The sequence below is a fragment of the Vipera ursinii genome (assembly GCF_947247035.1).
Source record: "Vipera ursinii genome assembly, chromosome: 13".
Taxonomy (NCBI): Eukaryota; Metazoa; Chordata; class Lepidosauria; order Squamata; family Viperidae; genus Vipera; species Vipera ursinii.
Genome location: NC_139526.1, coordinates 17222387 through 17241765, shown reverse-complemented (window position 1 = coordinate 17241765; position 19379 = coordinate 17222387). Strand labels below are relative to the sequence as shown.

Genomic DNA, 19379 nt, shown 5'->3' with positions numbered 1-19379 from the left:
GCATTGTCACTAGGCGGCCACATCAACAACCCGTCCAAAGTGCCAATCTGATTTTAACTCAAACTCCGGCTTTTCTTTCAACGGCTCCCTTACGTGATTTAGTAAAACAATTAGTGGAGACTCCAGGGTTTTGCTCTGGTGTGTGTGGCAGGCAAGACTATCAGAATGATTTATATAGCTACCACCACGAATTCAAGGAAGTTTGACTTTTCTAAATGAAATAAAATAAGGAAGGTTGCCGAGTATCTTGGGAGACTAATGAAAAATTGATCCTTAGTAGCAAGGGTGGATGCCCTACCAATATCCAGGAGCAATTTTTTTTTTTACCTGACACCTTTGCTTGTCCTGCTGTGGACAAGCATCTCATACCCAAATGTGATATCAATGTCACTTTATGTTATGTAGCCTTGCCATAATTCAAATGGTTGAATTTTTAGTTAGCGACAAAGGGTTTACGTACAATTTAGATTGCCCACAATCCAAAGCCCTCTGTTGTTGTTGTTGTTAGCTGTGAAGTCATGTCTGACCCACCGCGACCCCATGGACAACGTTCCTCCAGGCCTTCCTGTCCTCTACCATCTTCTGGAGTCCCTTTAAGCTCACGCCTACTGCTTCAGTGACTCCATCCAGCCACCTCATTCTCTGTCATCCCCTTCTTCTCTTGCCCTCAACCTTTCCCAGCATTAGGCTCTTCTCCAGTGAGTCCTTCCTTCTCATTAGGCGGCCAAATTATTTGAGTTTCAACTTCAGGATCTGGCCTTCTAAAGAGCAGTCAGGGTTGATCTCCTCTAGGACTGACCGGTTTGATCGCCTTGCAGTCCAAGGGACTCGCAGGAGTCTTCTCCAGCACCGTAGTTCAAAGGCCTCAATTCTTTGTTCAAAGCCCTCAAGGTTTAGCAGATGGTAACACTTCAATAACTTGGGGTTTTATGGCCCCAGGGCAGAGTTTTGTAAAATTCTCTAGACTAGGGGTGCCCAACTTTGGCAACTTGAAGTCTTGTGGACTTCAACAACCAGAATTTTCCAGCCAGCATGGAAGTTGAAGTCCACAGGTTCTTTTAAGTTGCCAAAGTTGGACATCCCTGCTCTAAACTGAAAGGAATTTTCACCAAAATCCAGTCTATCAACTTGGAAATACTATCTGTTGAATTCCAAACGTTCAACTTCCAAGCGTGCCTGGGATCTCAGCCATAAGCGGTTTACAAATGATAGCTCTCTTAATCTGTCCCAGCTAAGCTATGTCAATGCCTCCTGGCAGAGATCTTGCTTTCGCCTCTCTACAAAGTACACTGACGACAGCACAGCAAAAAAATAAAAACAGAGCAATTGTGTTTCGCCATCTTTCGTGCACAGATTTTTGTGCCCGATTGCTTAATGAAAGTTAAATTATGCATTCTTTGTAAACAGGAGGAATATTTCTGGCATGGGACGAAGAGGGTGGGCTAGCCTTTTCAGATCAAAAGAATGAAAGGCAGTGGAAATCAGGGAAGAGTTGCTAGAGACTAGATATTAAAAAGTATGAACACATTTTTTTTTCTAATAGTAAGAAACATGTTTAATTTGCCAACACTGACCGGGCATTGTAAATGGACCGAAGCTTGAAATTTTAAAGCAAACGCGTTTATGGATTTGCACTTTTAAACAGTATTTTTTAGTTATTTTCCAACCTGTCTAAGACAGGGTTGGCTGGGGGATTTGGGGAGTTTGAAGTCGACTGCCAGTTGAGCTCCGGACGGCACCGGACCTTCGCTCCTTCCGGCGCGGTCTGAGGACCCATTTATTTGAACAAGCTGGCCTGGCCTGATGGGGGATGTTAGGGTTTTTAATGGGTTTTTATATTGTTACTGTTTTATCTGGGCGATTATTTAATTCTCTTTTAATTTTTGTATTTTCTATTTATATGTGCCCTGTTCACCGCCCTGAGTCCTTCGGGAGAAGGGCGGTATATAAATTTAATAAATGAAATGAAATGAAAATGAAATGACCTGTCTTAAAGTGGCCAAGGTTGGGGAAATCCTGGATTAGAGAAAGACTGGATTTTGCTTGGATAGGATACGTTGACACCGCTTGGTGAAGGCCAAGTAAAGAAGAACCGGTTGCCAGTTTAGCTGTAAAACTCAATTTGTTGCATTCTGCACTGAAATATTGGGCAATCAATGATGGCCTCCAGTGAGTGCTCTGGCAAAGTCATTTCTCTGAACATACGTTTGTTGCTTAGCTTCTTGGATCCTTCTTTGAGGATAGGCTGCTGTGCTTGAAGTGCTTTTCCCCAAAGGCGCCCTAGATGTTGGCTGAAGCAGTTATCTCACAAAGATGCTGAAATGAGCCTTCTTAATATTCAGTCCAAAAGGTATTGATGTGTTCTTGGCTGTTGTGGGATTGATGAATAAAGACTCTGTCCCTTCCTTTAAATACCGTTCAATGTTCCATCACTGCTCAGTTGTGACTGGATGCTTTAGCACAGGGGTGTCCAATCCTGGCCTCTTTAAGGCTTGTGGACTTCAACTCCCAGAATTCCTCAGACAGCCATCTCTCAATTCTGGGAGGTGCAGTCCACCAGTCTTAAAAGGGGCCAAGGTTGGACACCCCTGCTGGCGTACTTTCTGGGCCAAGAATGCAGTAGATCAATCTGTGGCCAATTCTAATCTCTTCATCACTTATTATCGTGTTAAGCTCTTTCAGTTGTTTTGGGATGTTTTTCTTTTTATTATTTAACACTACGTCGCCTCTTGAGTTGTATGGTTAGGGTAATTCATTAAGTAAGCAGTTTTTCATCTTACTAAAAGTAATTTATAGCCTTCAGTATCTAGAGAACCATCTCACCCCTAATTTATTATTATTATTATTATTATTATTATTATTATTATTATTATTATTATTATTATTATTATTATTATTATTATTATTATTATTTTACAAAAAGGAAAACTTTCCATTTTGCAACCATTGCCTTTCTTTTTGGGCATGGAATAAAGTCAAGTGTTTCTCCTTTCCCTTTGTGCAATATTTGATAGTGTTTCTTTAAAACTTGCTTTCAGTCAGCACTTTTTATTATTTTTATCTCTCTCTAGGAGCCCTAATAGTACTACTTCCATTTCTCTTCATGTTTAATTGCACATTTTTTTCCTTTAATTATTGATCACTTTTGCTTGAATGACTTTATAATATTTTTTTCTTTTGCTCTGGTTATGCATCTTTCATGGGCTTGTAAAACATTGATTAAAAATAAATATGTACAAAGCTTGGGCATGTACATATTTATAGGGTTGTTATTTTATATAAATTTATATACTCAATATTGCTTGGGACGAGAAAAATGCACTTGGTTGAGAAAATGGAATCCTCTTTAGAAATGTGTAAATGCAAGATTCATTTGTACTCAGCGAGATAATTTCCCATCCTATTAATACTGTCATTGTATGAGCACAAACTTGTAGTGGCGGGTTTCCTTCCCACATTGGGAATAGAACTTACCATACCTCTTCAATCCAGCCTTTTAAATTACTTTGAGGGTTTTAGGTTTAATGTTTTCCTTGCTTTATTGCATACCTCCTCGGTGATTTGGTCCGAAGACACATTCTTGATAAACAAACAGACGGTGACAGCTGTTGACTATTGTTGCTCAAATATTATTTATCACTAGGCTGTTTGGGCATCACCCATCATAAATGGTTATAATTACCAGATGCATGTATGGGGAATAGCTAGCGCATTTCACATATTCTGTTAGATGAAGAATAAACTTACCAACAATACGTAAAAGAGAGAGGAAGAGAAAGTAGACTCACATTAAACACTGTTATCTTAACCTGACATTCTTCTTTCTGCCAATAGCAAAATCAGCAGTTGATGGCTAAGCTAGAGTACACCAATAAGATTTCATCGTTATGCAGAAGGATAATATGAAGCCTTTTGAACGATGCAATGCAGAAAATCTCCTAACAGTCTAATGATTATTCATCTGCTTATTTTGGTTATCCCAGTGCAATCAAGCTCCTTAGCCAGGGAGTAATTTTAGGGGCTACAGTTCATCTATTTTACTCACCAAAACTGCCAAAAAAAGGAAGAGTGAGAATTGTTTGCCTAGAGTGTGTAGAACTCAAATTGAGACTAAGTTGTGGATTTTTGTGGGGGAACCTCAAGATGGGGATTTCCAAGCTCAGAGAACTGTGTAATCCTTCTTTGAAAATGTTAAAGCTTTTTATATCTTTAAGGCTGTGAGGAGTGTTGTCTCTTTGCTTTTGAAGAAATATCGGTAAATATTTGAAAAGCCATGCTTACGACAACATCATCATAGTCTGTTCTCTGTACACAGGCAGTCCTAGACTTACCACAGTTCGTTTTGTGGCTGTTCAAAGTTACAACGGCACTTAAAAAAGTGACTTAGGACCAGTTTGCAAACTTAGGACCGTTGCAGCCTCCCCACGATTCTGTGATTCGGATGCTAGACAACTGACTCACATTTATGACGGTTGCAGTGTGTCCCGGGCTCATGGGATCCTCTTTTGCGACCTTCTGACAAGCAAAGTGAATAGGGAAAGCAGATTCACTTAACAATGGTGTTGCTAATTTAACAACTGCAGTGATTCACTTAACAAGGAAGCGGCAAGGAAAGTCATAAAATGGGGCTAAAACTCACTTAACGAATTTCTCACTTGGCAACATAAATTCTGGGCTCAGCTGTGGCCGTAAATTGAGGACTACCCGCATTGATAACAGAATAAAAGGACGTTAACTTTTGAATAACACCTGTTGGGCTATAAATGGCTGGTTGTGGGTTTTTTTGTGTGGCAATAGCTCAGCTTAATGTTCCATGTATCACTTTGTTACTTGAAAATTTACACCACTTGTTCATGCATATATGCAACAACTCCAATGCTGCACTTCTTTGCAAATATTAGCCTGTTGAACAGCTTAGCCTAGTTGCACATAATTGCACTTCACGTACACGAGATAATACTTTAATTAAAATTGCGATAATTAGCATGTATTTTTAATGAACAATAAATTCTGAGATTGCCAAGTTGTTGGTGCGTTAACTGAATAATATTGCTTTTTGGAAAAAGGCAAAAGACTCTCCTCACAAAGCTTCTAAATCTGCAAACTTTAGTTTTAGAATGCCGTTATTTATCTATTTAAAGAAAAGGCACAGATGTAGCATTATCTACGAATGGCATTGCCCTCTCTGCCAGGGATACGGTTTTAATTGGGTTAGGGGAAAAAAAGACAACTTGGATTCCTTATTCAACCTGTGGTTTCTCAAGAAATGTGTTTTCCAACAAAACTGTGCTGGTTTTATACTACTTATTCAGTTCAACCCCATACGTAGGACTGTTGCCAGCAAAAGAGCTTCACACGTCATCCCTTTTTCAGATTATAAAGCCTAAATTTCGTTCGTTTACTCCGTAGCAGGGTTTCTCAACCTTGGCAAGATGGGTGGACTTCAACTCCCAGAATTCCCCCAACCAGCTGATTAAAAAAAAACAAAGCATTTTTATTTTACATACTTCAGAGATGTGGTTTTTTTTTAACCAGTCCCTTCCCTTTCTAATGTATGTATCCTCTCTTAAAATACACAATCTGTTGTGGGTTAAAACATGAATATAACCCAAGACCCAAAACAAAACAAAACCACCTCTACACAAAGCAGTGAAAACATAGACAGCAAAGGCTGCAAATGATGGTCCCCAGTAACCCATAATTGTATATTTTAGCCTTTTCAGGGCATCCTGAAAATAGACTTCAACCTTTTCATAGCTCCCAGGAAGAAATCGGGAAATAAGGTTTTCTTTTGAAGCTACCGAGCTGGATTTCATTAGCGAATGTGACCAGGTGCCGGTTAGTTTATTTGGAAATGAGCTCTTGAGAGCAGCAAACAACTGTTCTTCTCTTAAAGGTGTATTTATATCCCCCAGAGTTAGTTATTCTAATTGAATTGTATTTTAATGTCGGCTCTTATCGCTGGTTGCATTATAGCCCTACCTTGCTCAGGGATGAAAATGATGAATTATTACCATCTTGCTTTGCTCGCTCATCACAAGGGGTGAACAGAAGTGCCTCATCCTGGCTGGGTGGCCTTTTTCATTGCTTCATTTCTGCTGTGCTCTGCATCACCATAAGATGTGGTCTCTTGGCTCTGCATGGTTCGATTATGTTTCTCCTTCCTTCTCCTGCACCTGACCTGGTTATACAGCAAGCAACTGATGACGTGGACCCTGGTAATAATAATAATAATAATAATAATAATAATAATAATAATAATAATAATAATAATAATAATAATAATAATAATTTGCAAGGGACCTTGGAGGTCTTCTAGTCCAACCCTCCTGCTCAGGCATGAAGCCCTATACCATTTCAGACAAATGGTTGTTCAATCTTTTCTTAACAACTTCCAGTGTTGGAGCATTCACCGCTTCTGGAGGCAGGTGGTTCCACTGGTTAATTGTTCTAACTGTCAGGAAGTTTCTCCTTAGTTCTAGGTTGCTTCTCTCCTTGACTAGTTTCCATCCGTTGCTTCTTGTCCTGCCTCCAGGTGCTTTGGAGAATAGCTTGGCTCCCTCTTCTTTGGGGCAGCCCCTGAGATACTGGAAGGCTGCTATCATGTCCCCTCTCACCCTTCTCTTCATTAAAGTACACATACCCAATTCCAGCAACCATTCCCTATCTGTTTTAGCCTCCAGTCCCCCAATCATTCACAATTGATTGGTTCACAATGCACATCCCACAACACGTGCGGTCGATTGTGTCCCACGATGTAACAGCATGGAACAATATTGTTGCCTGCTCAAGTCTACATTGGGCTTTTAAGGAATGCAGCAGTTTAGCTTTCTTTGTTGACGAACCAATGATTTATCAAGTATGCAATTTTTTTATTTTTTTATTTATTTTGCTAGCTTTTAGCACAATTAGTTCATGTTCTTTCTTTCTTGGTAGGAAAGCTGATAGACCAGACCCAAATGCCCTTAATATTAATAACTGATTTAATACCTTGATTATGTTAAAACTTCAGGTGATATTTGTGGGCAAGCTGTCACCTGTTTCCATAGAAACAAAAATAGGACTGCAGGTCCAGAAACCACCCAGATATTAGGAAGCTTGTAAATTTCAATTTTGGAGAATGGCCAAATGTTGTTTTTTTTTAAATGTCTTACAATTTGAAACCAGCCCATTGCTGAATCCCTTATTTGGATTGATTTTGGAACTATTGTATTTAAAGCATTGCAAAGCAGATGAAAGCTCTTGATTTTTCCATGCCAACATTCACAAAAACAGGAAGCAGACCTGATGCATTCCGAAGAGGAAACAGTATCATGAGTATTTTAAATAATAATAATAATAATAATAATAATAATAATAATAATAATAATAATAATAATAATAATAATTTAATTTGTATACCGCCCTTCTCCCGAAGGACTCAGGGCGGTGAACAGGGCAATACATAGTAAAAAACCGAATACAAAAATTAAAAGCAATTAAACCATTATGCCCATAATAATTAATACATTAAAATTAGAACTATTTATAAAAACCCAACCCCATCCCATCAGACCAGGCCAGCTTGTTCGAAAAAGAAGGTTTTAAGATCGCGCCGGAAGGAGCGAAGGTCGGGGGCCATCCGGAGCTCAAACGGTAAGCGGTTCCAAAGGTCTGGCGCGCCCACAGAGCCGGTAGTATGAACATTTTACTCGTTTTTAGAAGAGCAATTGTGTTTGCAGAACATGCTAAGCCACGTTGTTGTTTGGCTATGTGGGTTGTCTAAGTCAACCCAGGGCTGGTTAATGAATATCATTAAGCTGGAGGGTCTTAACGATGATCTCTAACTAGATTAGTTGTCCAATCTTCAGAGGGAAAGAGCTCCTCTTTGATCTGTGCCTGTGAGGCAGGTTTTATTTTGTTGTTTCTAGTGGAAAAGAAATAGATATTTGCAAGATAAATGAAGGTGAAGAAAGATGAGTGGAAACAGAACCTTGATTTCCAAGGAAATTCAAGAGGCATCTGTTAATTAACAGCATTTTGATCTTTTCTTTCAAACTTCAGGTCAAGGTCTATATTTCATTCTAAAGACAGGCTTCTCTGGCTGAAATGCCATTGTTCTTGCTCTTTGTATTGAAAAGTCAGAAAACTGTACTGGTGAATTAAGATGTTAATTATGTATTCTGCTTTTATGGGGCTGCAGTACTGCAGACAGCTGAATAGCCCACCATCATGCAATGGGACACAATACTATCTTATAGGAAAAGAAGGAGAACAAATATGTTCTGGGAGGCGATAATACTGCTCTATAGGGCACTGGTGAGACCAGACCTGGAATACTGCATCCAGTTCTGGTCCCCAGGATACAAAGAAGATGTTGAGACCTTAGAAAGAGTGCAGGGAAGAGCAAGTAAGATGCTAAGAGGCCTGGAGGCTAAATTGTATGATGAAGAGTTAAGGCAACTAGGAAAGTTTAGCCCAGGGGTCTTCAAACTTGGCCCTTTTATGACTTGTGGACTTCAACTCCCAGAATTTCTCAACCAGCGTGCCTGGCTGAGGAATTCTGGGGGTTCAAGGCCACAAGTCATAAAAGGGCCAAGTTTGAAGATCCCTGGTTTAGCCTAACAAAGAGAAGGCTTAGGGGAGACCTGATAGCCATCTACCAACACTTGACAGACCATCACAGGGAAGAGTGAGTCAGTTTAATCTTCACAGCACCCGAGGGCAGGACAAGAAGCAATGGGTGGAAGCTCATCAAAGGGAGAACCAGCCTGGAATGAGAAAAAAATTCCCGATGGTGAGAATTATGAAGCAGTAGAACACTTGCCGCCTGGAGTTGTGGGTGCTCCAACTCTGGAGGTTTTCAAGAAAAGATTGGACAACCATTTGTTTGGGATGGAATAAGAACTCTTGCCTTGTGCACGGATTGGACGAAAATACTTCCAAACCCTCTGATTTTATGATTCCTGGTGCTTGTAATGACCAGAACTTGGTACTTACATAGAGGGGCTAAATAATCATAATAATAATAAAAACAAGCAATCCTGGCCAAACTCACCAATTATGATTTAGTGCTATCCATGAACAAAGTCACCGTGGTTTATTCAACCACTCAAAGGTTAAAATGGACCTGGATTTAGAATGATATGTGAACGCACCCAGCCTCTAAACTTTGCATGGGTACCTACCATAGCCCAACATGGATCAAAGCAGCCCAAAGCAGCTGACTCTGCAAGCTTACATAAAATCTGAGATTGAAGAGGAAGTGTAATGCTACTGATTGAAAGTGTGGTATTTTATCGCATCTGGAAGCCCTATATAAATTCAGAAAACCATAGCTCACCATTGTATTTAAGATCTTGTTTTGATTAGTGAATAGATATATGACCTTGCAAATAGCCTCTCTTTGACTTGGTCTTGATTTAGCTTTCCATTAGGCATGTTAAACTGATATATCACTGATAATCTAATGGGTTGGTAGTTTGCAAAGAAAATGTTTTCATGGAAGTAAAAAAAAGAAAAAGAAATGAAGGCTTAATAGTTTAATACCTGGTGGCTTTTAATCTATAGCTGTCAGTGTTAATTTGATTATATATCTATATATTCTTTGAGAAAGGTTCATTGCCATGAGGTTTTGCTAATCAAGATTCATAAAGGTTAAATATCATTTATCACCCTCCTGCAGTGCATGATAAACCAATTTATGAGGATGGGGTAGAGAAAAGGAAATAAAAACCCAATAGATATAAAACGAAGAGGTGCACTTTCACTTTCTAACAATGTGTATGGATTTCTAATACAACGCGTAATTTATTTTTATTTTCTGTATTCAACAAATGCATGCAGGTGCCCACCTAACCGGGAGAGTTCTGGGCAGCAAAGAGATAAAAATATCGCACAGATTGATTAGCGAAAGACTAAGCTGAGGTTCCTTGAAAAAAAGAGAAAGTAATTTCATTGCTATCATTTTGTACACACATCCATTAGCATCTTATCCCTAATGGCTGGGGTAAAAGCCACGTCTTCACAACCTTCTGATTTTTTTTTTTAAGTGCCTGAGGTGCTGCGAACAGAATTATTTATGAAGGAAATATTTAATAGCCATGGAAGCTAAGTCTCTCTTTTTCTCTGGCCTATGGTTGACTACCATTCTTCTAAACCATAGTAAAGCGTTCAGACACTGTTTTCCCAAGGGGATGAAAAGAGTCCTCTTCTATTTTAAGATAACCATTACTGAGCTAATCTCCAATCTGATGTCAGCTGGCTTCAAATAATTGCATTTCATGCCAATCAAAGTTCGTCTGCAAATTTATTGTGACGGCATTGGAGAAAACACGGAACAGATGTGTATTAAAAACTATTGATAGCATGGAACTGAAAAATCATTTTGTTTTACCCTCACATGTAAAAAAGAAGTATAAACCATTCAAGTCCAATAGGAGGCGATTCAAATAAACCAACTTCATAAAAATTAACAGAATGTTTTTTAGTATATAATGGATGGATAGAAATTAGGGAGGGATGTAAAGAAATGGACTTTCCACCTTTAATTTCCATTACAAAGGCTGTATCAAGAGCCCTGGTGGCACAGTGGTTAGAATGCAGTATTGCAGGATAACTCTGCCCACTGTCAAGAGTTCGTTCCTGACCAGCTTAGGGTTGACTCAGCCTTCCATCCTTCCGAGGTCAGTAAAATGAGGAGCCAGATTGTTGGGGACAAATATGCTGACTCTGTAAACCGCTTAGAGGGGGTCTGTAAAGCACTGTGAAGCAGTATATAAGTGATATGGCTATTGCTATCATCCAATGCTTGTTATACCTGGATGTAGCGCTTGTCCGAGGACATCTCCGTGGTCATGTGGCCGGCATGACTAGATGCCAAAGGCACACGGAACGCTGTTACCTTCCCACCGTAGTGGTCCCTATTTTTCTACTTGCATTTTTACGTGCTTTCGAACTGCTAGGTTGGCAGAAGCTGGGACGAGTAACAGGCGCTCACTCTGTTATGCGGCACTCGGGATTCGACCCGCCAAACTGCCGACCTTCTGATCGACAAGCTCAGCATCCTAACCCACTGAGCCACCGCGTCCCTAAAAAGAATACTGCAAGTCTAATTGAACCCAGTGGGCTTACTTCTGAGAAGACACATGCTACATTAAAATCTTCTGGGGATCCTTCAGAAAGCAGGTTTCCCCCCCCCCCCCACACACACAACCTTGTTAAAGAAACTTATTAGATAGCAAATGTGGGTGGAAGCCATGGGGTGAATCTTTCTCTACTGCTCATGATGATGATGATTTTTTATTGATTTCTATATAGTTTAAAATAATTTTAATAATGGGAAAGCCATTACCTTAATTTTCCCCAGAGCTTTTCTTTCCTTGAACTAGAATTCCATTTCCCTTGCCTCTAATTTGTTGCAATATCGACAGAGTCCTCTCTTTCTTCAGGGGATATATTCCTTCAGATGTTTCTGAATGGCTGGCTAATGAAGTGGCTGTTCTCGCAGATTTCAAAGTGTTGGGATTTCTGAATTAGCAGCCATTCCCCCTTTCATGTGGCAGAGGCAGGAGTTGTCAGGCATTCTTTTTTAGTTGTGTGTATGTATATATATTGGAGACTTTGAACGGATTTGTAAAATGTATCATCAAATCTTTTGCCCACATTTTCCAGAAAGATGAAAAGCTGTTGTCTCTGTGCCAACATGAAAGGACATCACAACACGGTCTTCCACGTTTGAAAGAGAGAGTCGAAATGTCATTGTGTTGATCTATTAAATAGCAGATAGCTGCCTAAAGCTCAACTTTTGGAATATGTAGTGGTCTAAAACAGAGCTCCCCAACCTTTGCGGCATCAGGGACCAGTTATGTGGAGAGAGATTTTTCCGCGAACCAAACGGGGTGTGGTTTTGTGTGCTGCTTGCGTCCTGTGGATGGGGTTTTCCTTGTTTGTGTGGACCGGTTACTGACATGCCACAGCCTGGTACTAGTCCATGGACCAGGGGTTGGGGACCCCTGGTCTAAAAGACGTGACAAAAGGCATATTTAGACAGTGAGTCCCAGATAACCAATGAAAAAAACAATGGCATAGGATACTGGCTGGTATCAGGTGCAAAGAATCAGGACCATACATTAAGTTGCCGTTGAGAAGATTGATTTCTCAAGCCTACACACAAGAATCTAGTTAACTAAAATTCAGCACTAAATTGGGACCAAACAAAGGTCAACAGAATTCAGGAGGAATTGAACTTAGACCATTTGTGGAAACGTAATGTCTCCAGGCTGATGACTCACTTAACTCTGCCCCCAGTTTTGTCTGCTCTTCTTCTACAACCGGGCGGTAATACCAGCACAACAAATTCTTGCCCACCTTCCCATAATTTGGAGCTTTTTCTTTTGTGTTTCTTTTCTTGCCAATGTTCATTTCTCAGTGAATGTCTGATAAAAAAAAAAGTCTGCAGCTACTGTAGCACACCTGTCATCTTGCAACAACACCTGGATTGATTGCTATGAGAAATATTGTTGGATTTTTATTTCTATTTCTGTTGTTTGGCAGTTTTAAGAATTTCTCTCTAATCTAGTAGGCAGCCTCTTTCCCTTCCCACTCCCTGCTTGTTGCTACAGCGAGCAAAAAGGTTTGTCATCTCCACGAAACATCTGTTGTTTCTTCTTCTTGCCCGCTACTTTGTGTAGCCTCTCTCTCTCTCTCTCTCGTGTGTTCCTGAATATATCACTCAATAACTGAAGCCTACAAAAACAACTTTTGCTTCATTTTTAAATTACACTTCATTACTTCATTGTCAAGTATCCTTTTAAAATAAACATTGAAGCCAGAATTGCTGTTGTGAGGGCCTTTTTGAAAAACAAAGCAAAAACTCTTTTTCACTTAGTCCAGATAATGTTAAACAGTCCTTCAGCAAAATAATAATAATAATAATAATAATCAATTTTTGTACCATATAGCTTTCGATCAGAGTGCTTGGAACAAACTAACAGCCTCTTTAAAGGAGCTTTAAAGGATCTCAGCGAGATGTCCTTATATTATATGCCTGAAATCAGTTCAGAGGGTTCTCTTCCACCCTCAGACACCCCCACCCCCCAAGAACAATTTTGCAGACCAAAGGAAACAAAGTCCGCCATTGAGAAAAGCTTGATAGTCATTACATTGGCCACTTGATAGTCATTACACCTCTGAGATGGTACTTGTAGTGTCACTTGTGTCTTGGACTTCTTGATTCTCTGCAAGGGAGATAATAACCAGAAGCAAACAAATAATCAGATTTTCCCCCCCAAAAAATAATTGACTTTCTTCTGATCAGAGTTCTTGGGCAGGAGTGAAAGTCCTTCAACCCCTACGGTAGATTCAGTGCCTGGACCCCCCAAAAAGAACCGGCCCTTTCTGTCTTTGAGATGATACTCACCATCCCTCTTCAAGACCCATTGCCACTGAAAGTAGCTAGCAATGCTGCCAACTGATCAGTTATTTCCTCCATTCGTTGGGGCTGAAGCCATGTTAGGTAATGGGCCAGGCTGAAGGCTCCGGGCCACATGTTAAGTTCCAGTTAGTATTTATTGCTCACACCTATACACAAGAATCTAGTCAACTAACAGCACCAAACTGATGTTAGGTAAAAAGGTAAAGGTTCCCCCGCACATGCGTGCTAGTCGTTTCTGACTCTAGGGGCCGGTGCTCATCTCCGTTTCAAAGCCGAAGAGCCAGCGCTTGTCCGAGGACGTCTCCATGGTCATGTGGCTGGCATGACTAGACGCCAAAGGCGCACGGAACGCTGTTACCTTCCCACCGTAGTGGTCCCTATTTTTCTACTTGCATTTTTACATGCTTTCGAACTGCTAGGTTGGCAGAAGCTGGGACGAGTAACAGGCACTCACTCTGTTACGCGGCACTCAGGATTCGACCCGCCAAACTGCCGACCTTCTGATCGACAAGCTCAGCGTCCTAACCCACTGAGCCACTGCGTTAGGTAAGAGTTAACAATTCAAGGCGAGGCTGGACTTAGACCATTTATGGGAACATAACAACTCCAGGCTGATTCCTCTCTTGGCTCCACCTCCCAACTCTGCCTCTTCTTCTCCAACGTGGTGCCTTGTATTAGAATTACAATAAATTTTGAAGTTATTCCCCCCGAACAGAGACATGTAATTATCTTACAGAAGTTAATGAAATGAGCTTCAGAAATGGCTGCTTAGAGTCTTTTAATTACTCCTAGTTGTTTTTTTTTTGTTGTTGTTGCTTGGTTCCTTTATCTTCCTTTTAGGAGCAGGAATAGTTAAGGTCTGCATTGTACAAGGCTGTGTAGTACCTTATGACATCCAGCTTAAGGAGAACTCATAACTCATTGAATGCCATCGGGGTACTGCAGCTCAGTTAAAGGGGCATTTTTAACCCAGGCTAATAAATTGTTCACCAGGATTTCACTTACTGTATTCAAAGGGCACCTTAGAGCACCAGACAATAAAGATGTGATTCTGCTGTGCATTCAGCTGTGTTGCAATAACTCAGGCTGACTGTATAGGCGACGAAAATATGGCTGGGTTCATTTTTCACAAATAATTCATGTTTAGGTTTTGTAAAATGAACAAACGGGGCAGCGGGGGGGGGGGAAGAATACAGATTTCTAAACCTAATTTAGCCACTAAAAAGAGAATACTTGTGTTTTTGCAGAGTGGAACTGGCTTATCACGAACTGCTTTGTGCATAGACTTTCTTGCTTAAGAGCAGTGGCCGACTTAAAAGATTACTAGGAACATTGGCTGGTCATGAGAAAAACATTTTCTGCTTGGAGTTTTGGAGACAAATAAGGAAGATACAATTTTCCAATTCTTTGTTGATCCTTCTATTTGCAAAGCAGTCTGTAATCAAAGTGAGCCGGTGAGCATGGCTGGCTGGGGAATTCTGGGAGTTGAAGTCCGCAGGTCTTAAAGTTGCCAAGGTTGGACACCCTTGCCCTACAGCATAGAAAAATTGAAAATCAGCAAGCCTTTCTCTGTTTTGCAGATGGCCGCTTCAGGTAGCTGATTTTGTGCCGTTGAGGGAAGGGAAGCCATGCCATCATTCTGGCTTCTGGCATGACATTTGGACTAACAGAGATCAGCCAAGCTTCTGTCTGGCTGGTAAATGTCACTGCTTTGGATACCCCCAAATGCCTTGACCTGGAGCCATTTGGGAGACTTGTCCATATGTAGCAGTGACACCGTAGCTTTGTTGCGTGTGGGTGTCCTGCAGGCTGCATCTTCCAAGCTCTTAAGGTCATTCGCGTCCAAGCATAACTCTCAACGTATATAAAATGAGTTTGGAGGCTAAAGCCAAAGCATTCCTATTCTGATTAAAGTGTCTTGACACTAAGCATGTGCGCAGATATTTTTGCATTCTTAGAAGAGTCTCTATTCTTTGAAGCCCTGTCTAGCCACAGATTGTCCTCTCAGCGACTGCTTCCAGAAATAAGCTCAGTAGATGCTTCCATGCTGTCTGCTAGAGAAATAAAAAGTCTGCTTATTAACATCGCATGGGACTAGGAGACTGTTTTGAATGTTTTTAAACCCTCATAGTTTCGTATTCATTTTAGCCTTGTTGTACACCGTCCAGTGTCAGTTGTTTGCAAGATGGGTGGCTTTATAAGTTTGACAAACAAATGAAAAAAAAACACTCTGAAGCATTTAAGTTCTCTTTTTAACTCCTATACTAAGAGAACAACTCTTGTAAACTATAACACACTGGGTGCAGCAGTAACAGCATTTATAGTCTGGGTTCACCAAGGTCTCGCTGAGTGTGTTGTGGCAACTCATCCTTGTTGTAGCATCCTGACCATCATTTTAAGCTATAATAGGATTCTTTGTTTTGGAATAACGTCTTAGGTGACCACAACAGCTCTAATTTATCAACCAGTCCTCAAGATATTGCAAGCTTTTGCCGTTCTGTTTCTTTCCACTGCAGTAGCTATTATTCTTCATTCCTTAACATGTTAGCAGTGATTTAGGAGAAGGTCAGGCAGAGCTGGGGAGAGGGTGGAGTTAAACACACCATCAGCTTAGAATCATTATGTTCTCACAAGCCGTCTAAGTCCAACCCCTTCTGAATCTGGTTGACCCTTATCTGGTGCCCATTTAGAGTTGAACTTTAGTTGACCAGATTCTTGTGTATAGACTCAAATAAATCTTCTATGCTGCAACCAAACGGATTCTTTGTGCAAGGACCTGCCTCAACTAGATCATCTGACAAAGCAATAACTAATAGATCCTCTCTCCTACTGGCTTTGGAGCCTGACAATGAGATAAGAACCTTTTTCAGCTTGGACAGATCCTCCAGAAAGGTTGGACAGGCCACGAGCTCAGTAGATGCCTTGTTGTCTTGTTGACTAGATGCGTTTTTTACTTGGCTGTCAAGCGATGCTTAGACTAAATTCCAGCCTTCCTTTTGTTAACCGGAGAAAACTCTCTTCCAGCAGGATTTGATTGGAAGCATCTAAAGTCCTGGCTTCTATTTAATCCTTTAACATTTTTAATAATCTTTATGTTGATTGTCCCCGCTGTGCTTATCACCTCCATCTTCCTGACCAAAATTGATTGAAGTATCTTGATGGAACTTTTCAGCATTGATCTAAAAGCAGTGAAGGGAGAGAAAACGGCAGCTGCTAGGAACACAAATGCACCCAAGAAATTGCCTTGAGCGATATATATATATATATTTAAATTCTACCCATAAGTCTAAAAAAAGAACCCAGACAAACATGCCCAATATAGCAGCCACACTTTCCTTCTTAAAATAAAAATTAACCTTGAAAAATAAGGCTTGTAAAGAAGAGTAGGGCTTAATAATTTGAAACGATTATACCATCTTTGTGTTTTAATGTTATGACATATTGGGGAAAAAAATGCTGCCTGGCCAAATCCAATGAAGAACAATTGTATTGATTTTTATCTTCTTTTTTATTTTTGCAGTGCCCTTTTTTCTTCTAGTTCAAATATGAATGTGCTTCAAATAATCATTTTTTTCTGCTTGTTTTTTATCCTAGAGAAACCTTGAACTTTTTTTTTAAAAAAATAGCGTTCTTCTCCCAGTCGAAACATGTAAACTTAATGCCTCCTACTGAATAATAATTTTTAAACCCAGGTTCTAAATCTATGCCAAACAGACTGAAGTGGATTACGTTCAAAATAAAGTTTAAAAATGCAGTTTATCACCTGTGAACCTGAACTAAGGAAAGGCACAGCTATTCAGTTCCTCTTTGGGTTCGAAAAGTATGCTCCACCAAGACCCTGTGAAGGACAGGACTGAAGGTTGAGACTAGGTAAACATCATCAGAGAATAATTAATCTTTAAATCACAGTAAACAGACATCCTGCTTGCTCCTGGACGCCTCTGTCTACTTCTAAATTCCATGGTCAGTTCGGTCAAGGCCAGTGCAGATGACTGGATAATTAAAAACGAAGTCTATCCTACCAAGAGAAATTGAATGACTGGGAGTCTGAGCCTTAAGCAACAGTAATAATAATAATAATAATAATAATAATAATAATAATAATAATAATAATAATAATAATAATAATAATAATAATAAAGTTGGAAGGGACCTTGGAGGTCATCTAGTCCAACCCCCTGCTCAGGCAGGAAACCTTATACCATTTCAGGCAAATGGCTGTCCAGTCTCTTCTTAAAAACCTCCAGTGTTGGAGCATTCACCGCTTCTGGAGGCAGGTTGTTAATAATAATAATAATAATAATAATAGAGTTAGAAGGGACCTTGGAGGTCATCTAGTCCAACCCCCTGCTCAGGCAGGAAACCTTATACCATTTCAGACAAGTGGCTGTCCAGTCTCTTCTTAAAAACCTCCAGTGTTGGAGCATTCACCGCTTCTGGAGGCAGGTTGTTCCACTGGTTAATTGTTCTAACTGTCAGGAAGTTTCTCCTTAGTTCTAGGTTGCTTCTCTCCTTGACTAGTTTCCATCCGTTGCTTCTTGTCCTGCCTTCAGGCGCTTTGGAGAAGAGCTTGACTCCCTCTTCTTTGGGGCAGCCCCTGAGATATTGGAACACTGCTATCATGTCACCCCTCAGTGACTGAGGAATTTTCAAGATCTTTTGAAGAACCTGAAGGAACAAATTGCAAAGCAAAAACTAAGAATTTATGCTAGCCTTAAAGCCCAGGAAAGCAGATTCAGACTGAATGCTCTCTTAAAAAAAAAAGTCCTACGAATATAATTAATATGACAAGGGAACTGATGACCTGGAACAATGGTAGATATCCAGGCTAAACCTCCATCTGTAACTGTGAATCCTGCAATAGGAATGACCGAGGTGGACTTTTCCCCCCTTTATGCATTAGATCATCAACTTTCCACCATCTTTATGGCACCTGGAGAGACTCGCACAACCTTGCATGCAGCTAAGTGTGTTCCAAATTCTTGAGAGCAACACAATACGGGAAGAGGACTGTACGCGTTCCCACCCAATAGTCCCACAGAACAGATGCAGCACGAGGGCTCACATTTAGGACCGTATAATTCTCCCTGATCTCCACGCTCAGTTCCACATTGGTCGCATGTTCCGGAGAGGTCTTAGGTTTCCTATGCTTACAGAGATGATTGGGTGCTAGTCATAGACCAGACTGGGCCTCTAGCAGTGGAGATAGCAAAAGGAGAGAGAAGAGGGCCACGGTCCATGTTCCTGTGACTTGAGCATTCCTTTGTGCAAAGATGGTCCTACAGAGAAACAATTTGTCACAGGAAGCTTGAGGTCAAATGTGGGCTCAACCTACTGAGCAATTGTGTAGTTTTTATCAGCTTCAGCAGGATTGCCTGGGGCCCACATCAGATTTTCTCTTTGGGAGCGTAAATCTCATCCAGTGTAGGAGAAACACATCCTGTCCACCTCTCCTTATTTTTGGTTGCCAGAAAAATGAGGGGGAAACATGGTAGCAATGACCTGGAAGAAAAGAGTGACTGGAGCAATATAATCTTATCTCCCCGTGAAAAATAAGACTGATAAAACAGAGTTCCCAAATGTCTCAAGTGCTAATTATGAGGGGGAAAAATCAGTGTATTGAAATTGGCATGAGTGTAATTATTTGATGCCTCCAGAAGCACACTATGATTTAAACTTATTTGAAGGATCACTGTTTGCCAGAAGGGATTGTCTCCTCTTTGATTTGATATTAAGTTGTTTGACATAAAGAGCCTACTTGCAAACTAAGGTCTTCTTGCCCTTCTAATTAATCGAAATCCAGTGCAATGGCCACAGAATTGGGCTGAAAGCCGAGAAATTCTACTTCAAATCAGCATTCAACCACGAAGCTGAAATGCACGGCCTTGAGTCTAATTCCGATGTTAATGATAACAATAATCCAGCTGTTAGGTGGGCTTAAGCAGAGTGGGAAAGGAGCATTATA

At 40.5% G+C, this 19379-nt stretch overlaps 1 protein-coding gene and 1 long non-coding RNA gene across 3 annotated transcripts in view; both read left to right on the top strand.

Annotated features, from left to right (window-relative positions):
* Nucleotides 1-19379, top strand: part of LOC310646477 — a 417476-nt gene that overhangs the window by 143011 nt on the left and 255086 nt on the right. The window lies entirely within an intron of this gene.
* The window catches only part of SDK1 (sidekick cell adhesion molecule 1), a 331319-nt gene that overhangs the window by 73401 nt on the left and 238539 nt on the right, over nt 1-19379 (top strand). The window lies entirely within an intron of this gene.